This window comes from Balaenoptera musculus, chromosome 8 (genome assembly GCF_009873245.2).
Source record: "Balaenoptera musculus isolate JJ_BM4_2016_0621 chromosome 8, mBalMus1.pri.v3, whole genome shotgun sequence".
NCBI classification, from domain to species: Eukaryota; Metazoa; Chordata; class Mammalia; order Artiodactyla; family Balaenopteridae; genus Balaenoptera; species Balaenoptera musculus.
In genome coordinates, this window is record NC_045792.1 from 83,250,198 (window position 1) to 83,267,851 (window position 17,654).

A 17,654-nucleotide genomic window follows, 5' to 3' on the forward strand; every position below is an offset into this window, starting at 1 on the left:
CCGGAACATCACACCACTAAGGGTGGCATCACTCTTCTTGTCTCCCAGAATTCTGACTGAACCAAAAAGGCAGGGCTGGAAGTTAACTTGGAGATCATCTCAACCCCCGCCAAGTTTACAGATGTGGAAGCTGAGGTCAGGTTGAGGTCATCCCAGAGCTCAAGTAGGAAGTTGTTGGCAGCGTTCAGACAAGACGTCAGCTCACCTTTAAGCCAATCACACATTCAAGACCTTAATCTTTTCATCCCACACTCAGGATAAAAATCCAGTAAATTTCCCCCAATACCTGCTTTGAATCACATTCACAAGTTTTTGGGTTTTTTTACTTGTTTGTTTATTGCTTCACAAGTTACAGAATAATACTACAATGCTGAAAATTTAAAGCAAAGGTGGAAAGTTGTAAGAGCTCCAGACAGAGTCATCATAGAAGACATATTATTTCAAGACACAGGGTCACCCCCAGTGAACAAAGGCAAATCCCAAGGTTCCAAGGCAACCAGTCTTTAGTCCAATGTTCCTTAAACATCAGTGCTTCGCATATCCTTACCTCAATTTTTGTCATATTTGAATACCACCTTTACTACTATTTATTTACGTATTTACTTTAACTCACTTTTCAAAACATAAATATCTAGTTTAACCTCAGCCTAAGCAAAATAAATAATAAATAATCCAAGAAATCACAGGTTTGGTATGCTTTCATGTCTTCCTAGCACATTTAAGATGAATACACAACTATCAAGACAAAAAATATTTATGTGCCCCTTAAAATCACCCTGCATACTTCCAGTAGTACTCATGTAACATTATAGGAAATTGTGCTTTTACTCCAGAGCACAGCTGATTCCATCCAAAGCGAAACTATTCTCCATAGTTTCTGTTCAGTCTTCTGTGTGCACCTATTTTATCTGAAATGCCAATCAGTGGTAGCACGTGCAGATCCCAAACTAAAGCTTATCTCTGCACTAATAGCTTTACTTATCAACCTCTGGATCACTGTGCCTTCCACACATTTGATCTGTCACTTTGTTTGAAATAATCCTTTACCCTAACGTTCTTCACTGACTATTAATATATTACGAACAAACGGCAAAAATAATTACCCTTTCACCTAGGAAAACACTGGTGACTATGACTTAATGGTCTACCAGTGACATACGGCTTTTACCCAGCATAATGGATGCAAATGTGTAACAGGATATGGGTAAGTTATTTTCACACAAGCTGTCACTTGTCACACAAATTACATGGGCTTCTATTAGCTGTTAAATTCACAGATTTAAAAACAAAAACAACGAACTCCTTTCACAATACCTGCATCAACCCTGGATCTCCTGGGGAAGACAGAACCAACCCACAAAGCCACTGAAGAATAAAGGCTGCGGGAAGAACATTTTCTGCATGTACGAAATTCTGCTGTGTGTGGATGGCACGGTTAGTCAGAGTTGTCCAAGGATTCCGAAGTGTTCAGAGGAGAAGAGGGAGGCCTGAGATTACGAGAGAGGCCCAAACCTGGATGCCAGGTCAGAGCAAGGGACTCAGCGGTTGATGGGTCGGCCAAGCCTGAGCCAGTTAGGCTGGCGGGGCGCCGCTGACGCCATACAAAGGCGATGCTAAAAGGTCGGCTGCCTTACATCATCAATCTAGACTGGACAGAGCCCTCAGAGAGGTGCCTTTCAGGCACATTCCTGAGGAGCCATGTCCGGGGACCGAAGGCCGAGGAGCCTGTGTTGCCGGGGGCCCTGGGGCCTGAGGCTGCAGCTGTGGGACCAGCTTCAGCCCTGGGCTCTGTTACCATTTTAGGAAACTGGCAGATGCTTTTGCACACTGATCTGGTTTTATTCATAACCCTTACATCTTAGAGTTGGTATATTTTACATTTTCCCTCCTTACAGTAATCATAATAATAATAGCTAATATTGATCCAGTACTTAGCATGTACCCGGCACTGTTCCAAGCAGCTGCAGGTACGAACACATGTAGCATTACTGAAAGCTGGACCTGGAAGGAGCCTCAGCTATTGTGGTAGAAGGCACCCTGGACCTACATCAGGAGACGAGTACCTTGCCCCCTATTAGGTGTGAGATCTTGAGTGAGTCCTGCCTCTCCCTGGGCCTCAGTTTTCTCAACTGGTAAGACGGTGAGAGAATGAGAGGATGAACAGGCTTCTATCTGAATGCCAACCCTGAGCCCATCGAGCTGTCCGGGGCACAATGTTGGAGTGGGATTCCGTTCCCCAATCCATTAGCCATGGCTGCCACCATGGGCATGGCAGCAGGGAGTAGGCGTGTCACCTGTTCATCATATCTAAGGTCCCTTCCTGCTCAAATTACTTGAATGCATGGTTCCAGCAGACCTGCCTCACTAAGTGTAGTCTCTTTATAAATTAAAAAAGAGAAACAGGGTAAGAATTAGCTTTGGAACCTTGGATACCTCATTTCTGTCATAGGGTATGTAGCCTTTGACAAGTAGTTGAATCTCCTTAAGTCTCAGTTTATTCATCTACAAAGTAAGGATAAAAATATTTAACCTGTACAGTAGTCTTAAGGATTAAATAAATGTGTAAAGCAAGTAGCACGGTGCCTGGCACAGTGCTAATGTTCAATTAAGTAGAAGCTATCATTGGTATTTTCATCACCATCATCATTATTAGTCTATCAACCCCAAAATGGATTTATAAAACTTACTGAGCCATGGTTTGTAACTTAAAGAACACATGCTTAAAAAAAAAACAAAAACAAAAACAAAAAAAAAAACCACATGCTTACAATGAAAACTGACTATACCGTCATTCTTGGGGAATAAACTCGAGCCCCTTGCCAAGGAAATATAATTTAGATTTTTTATTATAGAATATTACAAAATATACAAAAATAGAGGATATTAGAATGAACTTCCATGGACCCATCACTGGGCTTCAAGAACTGTCAATTCATGGCTACTCCTGTTTCATTTATTTCCCCAAACACTCACCCCTCCCTCTTCCAGACAACCTGGATCTTCTTTTAAAGCAGATCCCAGGTTTCATACCATTTCATCTGTAAATATTTCAGTATCTATCTCTAAATAATAGAAAAGATTCATTCTTTGTAATTTAAAAAATACTTGTTTTTAATTAAATGAAATGGCAGCAAGGCATAATTAGGAAATTATTTTCTCACACCTCTAATAACACACCATAAAAAGTCACTACAAGTGTATGTATTTAAAAAAATAATAAGGGGATGGCTCAGGAGGCCACGTGGGGACTGTGGTATGCATGATTTATTATAGCTACACAAAGTGAGTTATTTCATTCTTTCAGATATTTATGACACCGCTAAAACGCTGAATACATCAACATCAGAATTAATCATGAATAATATTTAATTAGTGCTTGACAAGGATCAATTTGGCAACTCTTTTTGTTCTTTCTCCTTCCCCCCAAATAGAAAAATAGTCATAAACTAAAGTGTTTTATTTTTTCCATCTGCTTCTGGTAAAGCGCATCCCTGAATTGCTAACTTAGTTGAGATCTCCTGAACTTTCATATACCCAGGTAATTAGACTCAGATGCTGTCCGGACTGGGATTATAAATCAAGTCTGTGTATGTAAGCAGAAAACAGACCGCTCACACCAAGAGCGGGGGTTCTGGCAGGTCCGTTTCTCACAGACCTGCCCGCAGAGCAGACGGGGCCCACGTTTCAGCAGAGCAGAAAGAAGCTTTTATATAGTTCCCGTGTCATTGAACCCCTTCTCTCACTGCTTCAACCCTCAGAAAGCACTGATTATCGGCTGAATTCTTTATTTACAAAAGAAAAAAAGGCTTTTTGGGCACTCAAGCAAAAATTCTGCCCAGAGGTGCGCTAGCAGGTACGAGCCAGGAGACTAAGGCTCGCGGGAGGTATGCGGTGATGGCATCTTTCCAGCCAGACTGTTAATGCCCAAAGCGCTTGATGCCCAAAAGACTTGTGTACCACTTCCCAATCAGGAAGCTTCGTTCTACAGCAGAATGATTAGAACTTTCAATCCATCGTTTTGTACCAAGATATGCATTCATTGAATTTTAACAGAACAGCAATATTTGTTTCAGTTAAGTTAGTATTTTAAACTGTGGAGCCAAAGGCTCCTGGGTTTTTGAAGATGTCAGAAAGGAAGTGTTAAATAGTTGTTTTTAACTTAGAGGGGGGTATCATTCTAAGGGGTTGCCTTTTCTTTATCTCTGACTTATATCAAGTAAAATGAAGTTGAAATGCCTATTGCAAACAGTACATATGACCTTAGGAGACTTGGGGATTTGGAGATAAGCTAACATTTGCTAAATTCTATCTGCCAAGCCTGGTACATCCTGCAGCTCACAGAAGCCTCACAACACCCCTGGGGTTGAGGGATATGGTCATTAACTTACGGATGAGAACACAAAGGTTCAGGTGGCTATAAGAGGTGTCCAGAGTCACTGAGCTGACATGGATGAGGTAGGAGTCCAGATTCAGGCCTTTCGGATCCCCCAGTCCAAGTTCATCCCACACAAGCTGATCCTATAATGGATCTTCCATCTTCAAATATAATAACTAATATTTATTGAGCACTATGTACTAGGAGCTTTATATGCACCCCGTTTAATCCTCACCCAATGTTGTCCTTATTCCCATTTTACAGATTAAAAAAATAAGGCTTAGAAAGGATAAGTGACATGCCCAGGGTCACAGAGAAAGTTCATCTGACTGAAGGGCCCTTCCTCTTAACACTCTGCTACACCTCTCTGAAAGGCAAATTGGGCCACAATCGTAATACAATAATGTAAATACACTATACTTCAATTTTTAAAACACTGGGCCACATTCATGATTTTATGAGAGGTACAATACTCTGAAGTCCTGAGTTCCCATAGATTTGTAAATACTGCTCACTGCCTGAGGAGGCGCACAATGATTTCACACTGTGTAAGGGCACAAATAATTAGAATTCTAAGTCCTCCAACAGAGAACATTCAACACACACACAGCTCATAAGGACACAGGCAAAAACGGGGACAACTGAATGATTTTTTCACAAGGGGGAGGAATAGTACGAAAGGAATTGGCCAGAGTTTATCGTAAAAAGCTAAGCTCCTAGAAGATACGATTGAAATAAAAATTCTATCTGCTTTTATCCTCCCTCTACCAAATGCTGAATTTCCCTCCTCCATGACTGGGGAGATGAGGTCAGTGGATCTTGTTTCTGCTCCACTGACTTTTCCACATGCAATCTGATAACTTCTGGAAACAAACCAATGATTACAAGATCATTAAAGTATGTTATTTTAATTAAAGGAGGGTCCTACATGGAGCGGGGGGAGGGGCAGTAAGCCTGTTAGCAGCAACCCAAGTATCAGGTGAGAATCCACTCGACATGGTTGGGCTCACCAATCCCTTCTTCTGGTTCTGCCTCCACATCACAGGCTGATTGGGCCCAATTTTGCTTTGAACCCACATCAAACTGGGTCAGCCCACCTAGATCCTCACATGTGACATTTTCCAGATACACCTTGAGCAGAGAAAAGTTAGTGCATTAAAGCAGTAATCACTGCAAGTGCTAAAAGAGAGGCTTGAAATTTAATAGGGCTTTGAAAAAGAAAAGAATGAAAGTCTAGACTGCCAAAAAATAAATTGGCATTGTTGTAAAATTGTGTTGCACAGCGAGAATACAAATATTATTCATGTTAAGGAAAGGGTTGACCTACGATGTGATTTATAGGCACTTCAAATGCAGTACAGGAAGTAAACAGAAAAATTAGGGTGTGAGGTCACCGGGTAGGCAAGAGTCAACTTAAGGGTAAAGTTAAAAACTTTAGGAAGGGAGCACACAGTTCAGCTTGCCATATAAATTAAGATCTGTCCTCACTTTGAAAAAGAAATGGAAAAAATTAAATATTAAGGTACACATGTTACTAAAGGGATTTTCTTCTCTACACACAAGAAAATAGAAAATTTGTTATAGGGTGAGAAATGCCAAAGGGATATTTCATAAAGAAAACAGAGAGGAGGTTGATGCAATCCAAGAATCAACTGTGTTATCAGTCAGTCATGTAAATGAACCACAGTTACAAGTTAACAGGCTGTGGAGGAACCCTCCTGAGCAAGAACAAGGAATCCAAACCGAGTTTCGTTTTTAGGGATGTGTCATTTCATTTTTTATTAAAATAGTCTAAACTGGTTTGGACAGTTCCCAAACATGTCAAGGGCCAGGAAAGAGTGACTGAAGCAGAAAGAGGTGTGCAACAAAGTGAAGTTCCAGGTGCTCCGCTCTCTGGCCATTCTATTTAAAATACCATTAGCATGTTAGCATTAAATGTTGTCTTTCTTCCTTTCTTTTTCCCCAGAGAATATGAATGTTTCCCAAAGACCCACTAGAGGGCAGAGCTTTGTGATGTTCTGAAATTAATAATTGCTCAACCAGCCCAGCTTCCTGGCTACTACATGGGGTAATCACAAGAATGGCTGAGACCGCAATCCTGGAAAGCTTGTGACTGTCTCCCCTGGGCCAAAGTCCACATAAAACAAGACAGTCCCAATCAAACAAAACAAAACAGGGCAAGACCCTTGAAGGGCCCTGTATCCCTCCTGGTAAAAGGAAACCAGGGCTGTGGCTGTGAGGGGCTCAGTTACTGCCTAATGCAGGGCCGCCCAGAAGGGGGCACTCCACGCCGAAGGGGTCAAGACACAGCCAAGGCTCAGACATCCAGGGCACACCAGCATCCTTCACTGCCTGGAAAACAAAGGCGGGTGGGCAGGGGCTTCCCCCACCCAGCACTCCACTCACGTGCCTGAGACTACTTTTCACTGCGGTCCTTCCCCCCTAGAGCAAGGCCTTGATGTTCATTTTACTGTCATTTCATCTGCATATAAAAATATTGGGTGAGAAAAGCCAGGATATCAGGAAAATACAATCCGGGCCTAACGCAGCTCTTACTTTCAGCCCTCATTGAAAGCTCTCACTGGCCTCTGTTGTGCTGTTAGCCTGGAGCTGCCAAAGTTGGAGACAGTATCCTGAGGGCCGCTGTGATGCAGAGAAAACAGTGCCTGGGAGAAATCTGAGTGGGCAGCTCTGAATCACTCCTAGGCTGCCACGGATGGCTCCTACAAAACCCCACAAAACCCAGAGGTCACTCTGGCCTCTAAGAGGCATTCTCATGCTGGAAGACAAGGAAGTATGTTCCTGGGGCCCCGAGTCCCTTCACTGCTCGGGGGACCTGAACTCAGGGGTTAGAGCTAATTCCCAGCCATCATCACCCACCCCTGCAGTAAGGGTCCTCATTAAGCCATGTCCTCCTAGCGTGTCTATCAGAGAGAAATCCGATCTCAGCTAAGAGTGTGGGAAGGGGCAATGGGAATTTTCTCTTTCTTTCAAACTTGGCGTTAGAGTCCCACACCAGGTATAATTAAAATTTTCATACAGGCAGCCTCTGCCAAACTGCTCCAAGCCTCAGTTTCCTAACCTGTTAAAAAGTAAGAATAAGATTAACTATGTCATGGGATCACCAAGAGGCCGGAATGTGGTAATGAGGTAATCCGTGCAAAGCCGTGAGTGCCGGTTACTTTTTGGTCAGCCTCTATTCGCAGACCTCCGTCTGCCCACCACCTCATGGGATGGTCTGCTTTTCCACCAGAAACTGTGAGGTGAAGGTGGGTGACCTTAATCTAAGCAAGTCTACTTCTGCGCATCACCTGGAAATGACTCCAAATTCACCTTGTGATCTCATAAATAGATGCCTGGTTTCTTCACCTGTAAAATAATACATACTTTTCTCTTAGTTTCCTTAGGGATCCCAGGACAATCCATGGTTCAAAACTATTTCTAGGATTGCATCTGCTGCTTCAGTAGCCATGCCCCATACATAGCTGGTTCATCTTAAGCTTGTGGACATTTAGCCCCATACATAGCTGGTTCATCTTAAGCTTGTGGACACTTAGCCCCATATCTTTTTCACATGGGCTACCCCTAAAGCAGGCCTCCATCGTCTCCAACTCAACATTTGCCCTTAATATAGAATTGCATATTTTTATTCTTGCAGGTTTCAGTGCATGTTTCAGCCTGTTAAGATCATTCTGAATCTCCAGTGGGATTCTCTCCCAGCTTTAAGTCATCTCTAGCTTGCAGGGGGAGGCGGCGTGTCAAGGGCAAACTGTATGCATTTAACATATGATTTTTTTCATGGTCAAATCACAGAACAAGAGAGGGATTTTAATACCTAAAGCTAAGTACCAAGGGATGAAGGGGTAGAGGGCATTGATATGCGATGGGAGTCTCTACCTGTAGGGTGCACTGTCAAAGTGAATGAGACAATGTGGGTGAAATATTAGCATAAGGGCTAGCACATATGGTAACTATTGTTATTATTGTTTTTATTATTATTAATGTGTAGTTTGGTCAATTTAGGGCCTCTTTTTCTCCTGTTGTTCAGCTTTGACCACGTGTTCACACCCAAACCCAAACATGGTGTGGTGCAGTGGGACAAGCACAGGTTCAGAAGCTTCATGACCTTGGGCAAGTTACTTAATGTCTCTCAGCCTTAGTTTCCTCATGTAGAACATGAGAGTACTAAGAGCACCTCTAGAACTGGTGTGAAAGGTAAAGGTATGATTACGTGTTTGCATAAGTGCCTAGTACAATGGGCACTTGCTATGTAATCGTTATTACCATTATAAAAGCAGGTACTTGGGCAACTTGTTAATTGTCTCAGTAGAGGAAAGATACTTCAGAGAAAATAGCCTCGTGTGTAAGGCTACACTAGGGTTCCGTGGATTTCAATAAGTAATTCAGGCAGGCTCTTCTTTCTAGCCACTACCCCCCATACCCCACCCCCCCAAGACGCACACACACACACATGCACACGCACACACAGAAAACTCTAAGAGCTTTCCATCAGACTGGAATAAAACTTGAAATCCATCCAGGGCTGGGTCTGATGCTACCTGGATGAACCTGGGCAAATCAGTGAAACTATCGAAAATCTACTTCAGTAGAGAAGTTGTAAAGATCCAGTTAGAAAATACATGAAATGCATGTAGAAAATGACTTAAAAATTCAAAAGTATAATTATAATGAACCCTCCCCCACTGCACATATAAAAGCAGCCCCCCATGAAAGGACGTCATATAGGGTGTTTTGCTAAGTGACACAGCCTGGTGAGGGAACTGAAATAAACTTTTTTTTAAAACTAATACGTGTCACCATAGTTTAAATGACATCTAGATTTAACGACTCACGACCAAATCATGTCAGAGCTCAAAATTACACACCAGTTTCCTCTTTGCTGCTTCCAACAGGCTTTAGCACCAAACCTAGTCTAACCCTGACTGTTTTAGGTGTTGTTGTTGTTAATTGCTTTTGTTTTAGGCCTAGTTCTCCAGGGGGCTCTGCTAAGAGGCAGCAAGCGGCGGCAGCTCTGTGTGTAATGCTCGCCAGTCACAGGCTTGGTTCTGCAGGCTGAGCGCGCGCCCCAGGGAGAGCACAGCAGCAGGCTGGGTCACCCCATGGCAGGGAAGGTGGAGGAGTATATGACCCAGGTTGCTAGAACTGGGTAAACAAACCATCAGCACTCAGATCCGATGGCTCAATCAGAGCAAAGAGGGTCTTCAGAAAGAGCCCAGGGTGATGCTAGGTTTATTTAAAATTTCCTCCCAGAGCTATTCTTATAATAACCCAGGCAGTGGTTTCTGTAAAAGCCAGATTAGATCGTCCTGCCCTGCCTTTTAGAAGTTTCCACAACAGATGGAGGGACACAGCTTTAGAGGAAACCCCAACTCACATCCGTCTGCGTTCATTATTGGCCCTCTTCTCAAAACGCTATATGTTATCTTGAGCCTGTTTGTTTTTATCTGTCAGAGTGGTTTATTGTTAGGGAAATGTGGTGTCAGCTGTCTCTTCCCCACCATCAAAGCCGCTTCATTAAAGTTAATAGTGTTTGACTTGCAGAGATCTCTTACCGTGGTAACCCAAGAAAGCTCCTGCTGGCTGTTATTTTTCCGGCAGTAAAGGCACCAAATGGATGCAATAACTGCATTAATCTTTTAGGAAGAAGACGAAGAAAACCATACAGCATGACTCTATCTAGTAGCTGCTTAATAAATGCACCTTGAATTCACGAGACTAACTCTACCCTTCAGTTTGGGACAGGGTGTCAGACTATATGACCTGCGTCTTGACTTTGCCACTCAAGGCTCTGTGGCCTGTAGCTTGTCATTTCCCCAGTCTGAGCTTCAGTTTCTTTATCTCAGAAATGAGGGGGATGGATTTGAAGGGAGGCTTTTTTTCTTCTAACCGGGTAATTCTTTGCACAAAAGTAATCTTACAATGAAAACTGACGTATAAAGCAGATAAAAGCAAAAGTTTTCTAGCTACAGGTGAGGAGAGAGATCAGAAGACCTACCTTCTCGGCATCTTTACCCTCCTCCATACCCACCCCCCCACCTAAACCCATCCTCCCCCCTCCCCCAGGGGGTCCTGAGCAACCTCTGTGGGCTGCCACCACCACTCAGGACGTCCTGGAACATCATTTGAAACCTACTGGCCTAGGAGGAATTATCTTTAAGGTCTTTTCTGCTCAGGCTCTGGATTCTGTGATTAAGTAACTGGAGTCAAACCACATGAGGACAGTTTCTAATTAGGGTAAGAACTTTATGGAAGAGTCTCTGCTCAGTGCCAGACAAACATGAAACAGTTTGGGTTTTGCTTTGTCTTCTCTTAATCACTGCTGTCAAATCTCCCTTCCCATTTGGAGTAGTGGATCTCAAGCAAGTTCCATTACCTCTGGGTTCCTGTCACTGAGTGCTAGTTAGTTCCGTTTGAAATGTCAAACTAACTCGATTGAAATCTCATCACCTCCCTCTCCTGCAGGGCAGGCTGGGGCTGGACATGTGATTCTTCAGAATGCTTCCTCACCGAGTGGGCCGCCCTCACAGGTGGGAAAACCAGCAAGAGAGTCAAACGCTACAGCCCTCATCACAGTGCACGCCTGACCAAGATAAACTCAGGCATCCTCGCCACCTCAGCCAGCCCCCCTCAGCATCCTGCCATCCCTCTCCAGCCCTCTTCTCTGCTCCAGCAGGCCAGGGGACAGATCTGCAAGCCCAAGCAGTAGGGAAACCTAAAGCCAATTTTCCCTTCTTGCAAGCAAGAAGGAATTTCCACCATTTAATTTGTTGAAGGAATTACCCCCTAGCTTCTGTCTCTCCCTCGCTGAAAGAGGAGAAAATCATCAACACTGCCTTTCCAAAAGGCTGTGGCCAAAAAGGCTCTCTCCCTCTCTCCCTTCCTCCAAAACCTCCATAAAAGGCCTTCAGGATGAGAGAGGAGACTGGGTCAGTGAGTGGAGGTAGAGGACCAAGGAGGCTGCCCCAAAGTAGGGGGTGAAGGGGAGGCAGGGGATGGAGAAGGGAAAGGGAGGGGCCACAACTGTCATTGGCTTTCTTTAAAATGTTGCATTTTCTACCAGGGCTCTAGTTGCCAAATCCAGTACTGCAGGTAAAAAAAAAAATCCCACCAAACATCCTGTACACATGTAATACTAGGATGTCTACCAGACTATGTTTGTGTTTACACATGTGGCTCAGACTTGGATGGGTACCAGCACGTGCACCTGTGTAAAACTCTAAAGAATTCCAAATCACACATTTAGTTTCATTTTTTTGACCCGAGTCTCTGACAGAGAAAAATAAAACTAGAGCGAAAGGAACCATTCATTCATGCTTCCACGCATTCAGCACTGTCTGTGGAATCTTTCCTTAACACCAGGCACTTGAGCGAGGCAATGACAAATAAAGCATGTTCTCTGTCTGGCCATGGTTATTCAAAACCACATAAATAATTCCATTTGTATAACACTTTAGCATTACTTTTCAAGAAGGTTTTATACACAATAGTTCATTAGGATCCTCACAACCATAAGATGGTTACGGTAGATATAACCATTATTTTACAACCAAAAAAACAGACACATGGGAAGGCTAAATGACTTGTCTAGTCCCACAGATAGTTAAGTGCATGGCAGGGATTAAAATTTAAGTCATCTGACTTCTGGTCCCAGGCTCTTTCTGTTTGATCAAACTGTAACCAAACGTATCCTGTGATTTCCTTACAGCTGCCATTACAATGACTGTATACTCCGGACTTTCAAGGATCTTTTCAATTTCAAATGTTCTGTTCCCTTGTCTTCCAATCTTCCAAATTTTGCTTGTCAGATCACTTGAACTAGTTCTGAAAATATAGTCATTTGTACCAGCTTTAGGTTTGAAAAATGCAGCTTTTTTTAGTTCAAATGGACTGAAGTTAGATTTAGCCTTTATAATATTAAGACTAGGCAAGAGTCACAGTTTTTCAATCAAACCATCCTTTGGTGTAGAAAACTGTTTTGCTACACACATTATTTAAACTGTTCTGAAACCTACTCTGACATTCTTTTTATTAATCTTTTTCCTGTTTCAAATCCTTCCATCAGGCATTTCTGTCAGGCTTCTGAAGGGTCCCATATGCACACTTCCAGTGCAGAAATTGTGTTCTTTTTTGGTTCATTGGAATCCTTCAGAATGTCTGGCACTGAAACATACTGGCTTTAATTAAAAGGCTATGATTTCTGTGAATTCCCATTAAGCTAGTGAAAAAAATCTGCATTTGAAAAATACAGTTAACACATTAAGATACAGTTGTACTGAAAAATGGTTCATGTTTAAAAAACTACTTAAGCAGATGAAACTAAGCTGCCTGTAATAAAAATATGCTCATTTTTAGTAAAATCCTTCACTTCTAAATAGAGGGGTTAGCTTAGTACATATGTGGCCAATTAGCCATAAAAACTCAACTAGACATGAAACATGCAATCCACCAATTCGCCCGCTGACGTTAAAACACAGATCCTATTAACAGGAATGTAATTTAAATGGTTAAAAAGTGATAAAGTACAAAACTATAATCTGATAGGGTTTCGAATATGATACTGCTGTATACCAATGACAGATCAGTTTTGAATTATGACTCCAGCAAAGTTTGAAATAGCTCAAGCATGATAATTAGTGATCCACAAATTCAAGAACTGCATTATATTATGTTATATATTATGTTCAGTCACACCTCTTTGCCCATGAACAGAAGCATATTCTTTAACATTCAGATAAAAAGGCCATGTGAATCTTTCAAAATTCTAGGTCCTGGATGCCCTAGAAACCCCTGACTTAGTATCCCTATTCAACTTACTTATCTTTAAAATGTGATATAACTCAAGATAGTTGCTCAAGAAACAATATGTAAGAGGGCCCATGACGTGCAGAAACGTTCACTGGTTCCTGGGGAAATGCACAAAGAGTGATCAAAATAATCACTTCTCTCCACATCAGGGACCCTCATACTCCATAGGGACATGCCTACACGGGCACAGGAGAGCCAGTGATAAGGAAGACCTGGGAGGAAGATGTCTGATCCACTTATTATTAGCTTCATAAGAGATAAATGTGAGCTGATGTGTCTTACTCTTTATTATAAAATAACACCCTTTACATTTATGGGATAGGCTTGAGCCCATCGAGAAGATCCTGATGGCTTGCCAATGAATTGGTGACCTCGCTCTGAGAATCACTGCTCTAGTGATCCTCTGCTTATAATATTAAAGGTAGGATTTCTTTTATAAGTGTTCATAAATGTAATTTAAATGAATTATTTTGGAAGACACACTAAATTCCAATCATCTCAATTAATTGTCTCATCTTTTTAAGTGGCCACAAAATAGTGTGCTGCAGCCCCCTTGATCGTGCAATTCTAGGTAGCTCCCATCCTTAGAATCAGCTCCTCAGGTCTAATCCAAATCCCATTTGCTTAGGATCAGCAAATTCCCTCTGGTTTTATATTCATTGGAAAAAGAGACATCTTGTGACACCATTCTCCAAATACTATGCCACCATCGCAAATTTAGAGGATGGCTAGGCATCATGTGCCCTACCAGAGGACCTGGGCCCTGCCAAAATGACCAGATTATGTGGTCAGCTAATGTGGTCTAGCTGGTGTCCTTAAGAGAACTAGTTTCTTGGAGGAGAGGGAGGAAATCAGCAATGTGAACACTGGCAAATCATTCTATTTAGTTCGTGTAGAATAAACCCACTGGGTATGAAGACCTCCATTCAAAGTTCACGAAATGTTACTGTAGTGTTTTACATTAACAATAAAAATGTAAAAACTCAAGAAAGAGATCCTGTCATTGCTGGCTTTCTAACCAAGCTCAGATTCATTCCCTCCTCTCCATTTTCTGCTGCACCTCTTCAGAGTGGCATTATATCTTGCCTGGACCATTGCAGTAGCCTCCTAACTGGCCCCTCTGCCCTGAGTCTCTCATTTTTCACACTGCTGAAAAGTTAATCTTCCCAAGTCCAGCTCTGATAAAATTACTCCCCTGATCAAAAAACTTGAATCATTGCTTCCCATTGCCTGTCAACAGAATTAAGATCACATCCCTTAGGCTGGGATTCAAGGCACTTGCCTCTTTCTAATGTCGTTTTCCACGTCACTCCAAGTAATCTGCAAGGGCCACTCCTCTCTGTACAAACTCCCAGCGTCTGCTCTTGCAGTTCCCCCACCTGGAGTACTGTCCCCTGCCCTCATTCCATCTCCTCTTCACCCCTCTAAGACAAGATTCTACCCATGTTTAAAGGTCTAGAGGAGGGAAATTCCATCTTTTCTATAAAAAAGTGCAAAGAGCAGTTTCTGGTTCATAAGCACTCAGTAAACCTTATCTGTTATCACTGCTGTTGCTGCCATGAAGTCTTTAATCTTCAAAGATGAACTAACCCCTTCCTCGTATGGGAAGCTCTCTTCAGATATGCCTAATTACATGTTATTCCCTTTCATAGTTATTTAACTATATATTTCATCTCCTCTTACAGACTGTAAGCTCCTTAAAAAGATCTTATTTCATTCACTTTTGTATCCTCCATGTCAGACTACCAGGCCTTACACACAGATTTGAAGAAAAATGTTAAATATTGCCCTAAGCCACAAGGGGGCATGGTTGAGCTACTCTAACAGTGGAATCATCCTACAGTCAGTAATAAGGCCTTTAGAATTGAAAGGCTTTTCTCCCTTGAAAGTATATTTGTAAATCTGTTTAAAGTAAATATATATACATTATGTGTGATTACAACTCTACTCATGTTAACATGGAAAGATAGCCGCAATATAGTGAATTTTAAAAAGGAATAAGCAAAATAGAATTTATATGGTCCAATTTTTATAAACATCTATTCTTAAATATACACAGGAAAAATCAAAGTCTGGAAGAATATCCACCAAAATGTTAGCAGCTGTTATCTCTAGTGGGGGAGAGGGAAAAAGAGGGTGGTAACATGGAGGTTTTTATTTTCTATTTTGTTCCTTTCTGGATTTTTAAAATAATCAATACATAATAATTTTATAATAGAAAAATAAAGCTATTTAATTCAGAAAAATCTCAAAGCAGAGTGTTTATTTCTCTTGTCATCTCATCTCCAGTCCCATATTTGATGTATTTAAAAGTAAATACACAACTTTGAGAATCTTCTGATAGACTGAAGCAAAGATTTTCAAAATCTCTTGGTACACTGTGCCGGTGGTGTGTCAGTAATTTTTTATGGCACCCCTGGGGTGAAAGAAATACCTACCAGTTCCACTTGTTAAGTAGTTAAGTCCAAACAACTTACTATTTATGTCCTAGTAATTTAGTAGCCATTTAAAAGAATAATACAGATAAACTGAAAAAACATTTTAATTTTATTCTTAAATGATAACAGTGACTTATTCATGTACTGCGTACACCTATTGGGCACTGTACAACTCCTTAAACTTTGGGATCAGATGGGACACTGCTCCCCTCATTTCCTACTCCACACTGGTTCCATCCCCATACTCGATTTTATCACAGCAGCCACCAAAAACCCAACTCCGCAAAGATGTGACATCATTAAAGGAATGTAGCACGATCTAATGTTGAAACTATGAACACTTCAAGCTAGTGGTTCTTGAGCATCCCACAGATGTTGAGTATAGCTCTGTTTTCCTTAAAAATTTAAACTATCTCACAGCACCCTGTGAGTTTACTGCAGCACCCCCAGGCACCACAGGACACAATTTGAGAATCGGTAGATTCACATGATAAAGCTGATTGTTCTCTGTGAGGCTGGCAAAGGGGGAAAAAACCTCATTAAATTTCCCTGAAATTATTCCAACCTAATAGCTCAGTCAAAATTATTTTGTTTTCTCCGAACAAAAGTCTTCTGGGAAGGAGAAAAGGATGGTGTGGGAAGCTGAGCTGACCGCTGGGCTCATAGTTTCCACGTCCCCCCGTTCCACCAAAGTCCTCTTCTAATCCGTTCTCTCCAGCTCAAAACTAAGCACCAACAGCAGCCTCCAAAGCAGCATGTCCCCGGGAAACTCCCAAATTCTTCTCCATGGTGTCTGAGCCTGGATCTCCAAACATCGTACTGACTTTTCCACCTTTCTACCCAACTGTTTTGAGGCCATGCAAAGAGGTAGGAAAGCACAGCAGGCCCTAACACTGAACTGCTACCAGTGAGCTAGCCCTGTTCCCTTCCCAAATCAAGAGGGATTTTCTCCTGCCAGGAATCACCAGTTGGCTCCTGGGACCAAGCCCTCCAATCAAGTCCAGAACTGCTATCCAAATCCACTTGAAATAGGGATTAAGAAGCATTTTTTTCTCTAAAATTTAATGAATCCAATTTCACATCTTGATTTAATGAGATGATTTGTGATTTTCTATTATCAACTCAAATATAATTAAAACAAACCCAAAAGTCATCACCAACTTGTGCGGAAGGTAGCTCCATGCAGGGACCACTTAAAAAACTTAATCAAGATCACAGGTAGGTGGAAACAACCCAAATGTCCACAGATATCAACAAATGTGGCATATACATATGATGGAGTACTATTCAGTCTAAAAAGGAAGGAAATTCTGACCCATGCTACAACATGGATTGCTAAGTGAAATAAGCTAAACACAAAAGGACAAATACTGTATGATTCCACTTATATGATGTCCCTTGAGATCTAATTCATAGAAAATAGAATGATGGTTGCCAGGGACTGGGGGTTGGGAATGGGAAATGAGTGGGCATGGAGTTTCACTTTGGGAAGATGAAAAAGTTCTGGAGATGTATAATGGTGATGGTTGTACAACAATGTGAATGTACTTAATGCCACTGAATTATACATTTTAAAGTAGTTAAAATAAATTTGTGTTTAAAATAGTTTTTTAAAAATCATGGAGATGACTTTGTGGTAAGGGGAGCCTTTGATTTAACTGGAATCATGTCCCTAAATGTCACTTGGAGAGCTTGCAGCAAACCTAGAGATGAGTCCATTTGGATGATTTCGTTTTAAATACATACATGAGGTTTCAAAACCCAAGGACCCTGTTCTAAAGGAAATGATGTCTAAACAAGAACAGTAGCAGCACACCAATAATAGAAACAAGGCTTCCATGTCTTCTAGCCCTTCGGAAGGAAGAGTAAAGTATTCCTAAGAAAATTCAAAATCTCCCCCAAATTTCCCAACCCTTCAGGAAAGAGTGTGAAATTCTCACTCATCTTCCATTCAAAGTTGATACTGCACTTTCCCTTTGCTATGAATCCAAGACATGATGAAGTGGTACCTAGAA